This window comes from Pogoniulus pusillus, chromosome 2 (assembly GCF_015220805.1).
Source record: "Pogoniulus pusillus isolate bPogPus1 chromosome 2, bPogPus1.pri, whole genome shotgun sequence".
In the NCBI taxonomy this organism is placed as follows: domain Eukaryota; kingdom Metazoa; phylum Chordata; class Aves; order Piciformes; family Lybiidae; genus Pogoniulus; species Pogoniulus pusillus.
In genome coordinates, this window is record NC_087265.1 from 16,813,415 (window position 1) to 16,816,909 (window position 3,495).

The 3,495-nt window shown below is 38.7% G+C and overlaps 1 long non-coding RNA gene across 1 annotated transcript; it reads right to left on the bottom strand.

The window, feature by feature from the left end:
- Nucleotides 1-831: 831 nt before the first annotated feature.
- On the bottom strand, nt 832-3,253 carry LOC135187634 (uncharacterized). Its single transcript, XR_010307393.1, has 3 exons — nt 2,044-3,253; nt 1,356-1,437; nt 832-1,247 (listed from the first exon to the last, which is right to left on the bottom strand). It is a non-coding gene; the product is annotated as an uncharacterized LOC135187634 (long non-coding RNA).
- Between the last annotated feature and the right edge of the window lie 242 nt (nt 3,254-3,495).

A 3,495-nucleotide genomic window follows, 5' to 3' on the forward strand; every position in this document is an offset into this window, starting at 1 on the left:
AGATGAACAGACTGATCCCCTCCACAGATCTAGCAGTGGCAAATGGGTGGCTGAGCAGGGTTCATCACTGGTCAATACCAAGCAGCACGGCCAGGTCACTTCCAGACCCTTGCTGAATTCTGCCAGCCAAGGAATCAGAAGTGCTTGGGCTTGGATGATCCATGTGGTGTAATTACAAATTGCTGTCAGTCATGCCTTCTGCTGGTTTGAGGCAAGTACCTCTACTGGATTCAGCCATCAATATGGGCTCCATTTAAAATATTCAAGTCAAAACTCAGTAGAAACTCTGTAAGATTAGAACAAGAGCAACACCGTGAAACAAAAATAGTGTTGTAGGTTTAGGTTTTTCCACGGTTTCATCTGAAGCCAACATGCATCTGATACCCGTAAAGTACCAAGGAACAATTCTTTCATACCAGACATTAGATTTGAAAGTCCAAGATAAAAACATTCAGTGAAGAGGAAGGAATTTTGTCAGATCTGATCCCATGACATGCACACACAGTATTCCACAGGGTTCAAAGCTGCATCAAATCTGTAGAATACAAGAAACTTCAGAGGCAGCCACAGCATAATCTGGGAAATTCATGCTTCCAGAAAACTTACCTTTGGGATCTCCACATAACACTTTTTCAGTGTGAGCAATTGTGCATATGGATCAAAGAAAGAGTATGTGTGTGTGCCAGCCAGACTGCTAGCGTAGAGCATGGCACCATGTTTGGGTTTTGGGTTGGTTGTTTTTTCCCTCACTGCATAAGCAGAAAAACAGATCTGGTCACCACAGGACCCAAGAAGAAAAATGTACTTTTTCTTGATCCATGTATTGTGAAGTTTCAGCCAAGACTCTTTATTTAATACTCACTGCAAGAAATCCCAAATATGCAGAAAATCACAGAACCACAGAATCACTGAATGTTAGAGGCTGGGACCTCAAAAGATCATCTAGTGCAAGGGCCTGTCAGAGCAGGATCACCTAGAGCAGGTCACACAGGAAATGTGTCTAGGCAGGTTCTGAATGTCTCCAGAGAAGGAGACCTCACGGTCTCTCTGGGCAACCTGTTCCAATGCTGTCACCCTCACATAAGCTTTTCCTCATGTTCATGTGGAACCTCCAATGCTTCAGCTTGCACCCGTTGCCCCTCATTCTATCACTGGACATCACTGAGAAGAGTGATTTCAGTTATTCTTATTCTGTTCTTAGACTGAAACTTTTGCATTTTCATGGCTCTCCACATCCAGTTCACCTGCTGGAAAGTTAGGGAAAAAATGGAAATAAATGTTTTCACAGTTCAACTTGCAATTTAATTTGCAATACAAGTTATGTTCTTGCTAGGAAAGTAAGAAAAAATGTTTACCTTTTCACTGATTTCATAGGTGTAAAGCCAATACACATAAGCTGAGAGTTGACCTGGCCAGCTGCAACTATGCCATAGCCACCTTCACAAGTGAAGAAGATACAAGTGAACACTACTAAGATCTGTAAACTGTGACTGAAAAAAAAACACCTAGATTTCTAAAGCTCCATAAAATAACAAATTCAGCATTTCCTTGTATAAGGTGCTGTTATGCTTAATGAAAACTTTATCAATGAAAAGTTTGTCTTCCTTGATTTGACTTTTTCAATATTCACTATTGTATCTTTAGATTAAATGGAAAAAAACATAGAAGCAGAAAGGAAAGAAGTGTTAGCAATTTTCCAAATTGCTTAAAAGAAGATATAGAAAGAACAACCTTTGGAATCACTGGTTTTTATTTTTGTATGGCAACTTCTAACCGTCATAGGCATATAATGAATGTCTGAACATTAAGAATTAATGTGTGCTGCATAATTCTCAACTATTATTAATGAGGAACTGTAAAACACACTTCAAGTTTTATGCCTAAATTACATGAAGTTTCTAAAAACCATAAATACATCTGTCTGTGGGTATCTACAGAGAATTATATAACACGCTTTTATAACAATCACTGAGGTGCTGGAACTCACCCCATACGAGAAAAGATCTTACAAGCAAAACTATCTACACAGTAATTCTTCCTTACCTCTGTTTTCTGAAGTATTTATAGATGCCTCCAGTCTAGTTGGGAAATGAATAAAAAAAATAAAATGTGAAGTTTTTTCAAAGCCAGCATAATTCTTTACTACATGGCTTGATCTTATTTTTTTCTGTCCTCTGAGAAACAGATCCAGTGTTTCATTGTATAATCATTTATTTGTTGTTTAAGAAGGAATATAGTTATACAATAGTGAAGAGGATTACAGTTTTAACTTCCACATTTGTTTAATTTCTTCATAGTTACAGTAAAGTAATTTATTCGTTTGCACTTCTGGAAATTCCACATCTAGTTTTTACATCACAAATTATAGCTTCAGTCTCAGGCTGATTCATGTTGATACTGACAGTTGTACTTGTGGTAACTGAATTCCACAATTTCCTCTGTCTGGAAATAAGTAGTAGCATGGGGTTTTCAGACAGGCATACCTGGTAGAATCAGCATGATACTGAACTGCCATGTGGTTGTTTAGTGGAAGCTAGGGAGGAAATCACCACGTTCAGCTCTCACCTCCTTTAAATCAGGGGATACTCCACTGAAATGTCTGGTGGCTGTCCAGTAATTGCCTTCAGTCCAACAAAGCATGGAAGAGGAATTGGTGTGGATAAGGGACTGAAGCAGATGATTTTGTGTAGGGTACATATGTGTTACTTGGAGTACCTGGAATGTGGCTGCACATAAGGAAGTGTGCAGGTGTGACAGAAGTGATAGAAAAGGTGACTACTTGAGGATGTACTAAGCAGATGCTTAACGTGGTCACAAAACAACTCAAGAGCAGCTAAGTCCCTGTGCTTACTGTGAAGTCTGCAAAGCTTAGTCCAGTTAGAGATAACCTAGAAAACAGCTGCAATTGCTTGCAAAGGTCCATTCTAATTCTTGTGCAGAACAGACTGAGAGTCAGAAAATTTAAGGAATGTGGGATTATTTTCCTTGCTTTGACTTTTCTTCTGCCTTTCAAATCCTTCACTCTTGCAAACATAATTCAAAATTATTCTGTTAGGGTCAAAATGGAGTGTTCTTTCTCATCAGACAAAACACAATAGACCCTTATGCTTCTGCCCAGTGGCAGGTGATTAAAAGACTCCTATAAACTCATTAAAAGAACTGGCAATGTGAGCGACTTGAATAGACAGTTTTCAAAGCCAATGTGCAGTATCTCTGCACAGCAACCTCAAAGTGTAACACAGACATGCTTGATCTAGGTCAACATTAGTACAAGCAGCTAATGGTATGTTAGTTATTTTCTAGGTCACAATACATCACCTAGACATAGAACTGTATGAAATTCCCTACAATTTTCAGGAACAGGAAGAAAAAATTCTAATGGCTCAAAGGGAATAGCAGCATCTCAAAAGTGATGACAGAGGCAAATTAAGATCAAAGTGAACCAGGTGCCATAGACAGCAAGAAATAAGTCTTTCAAACCATAATGCCAAATGG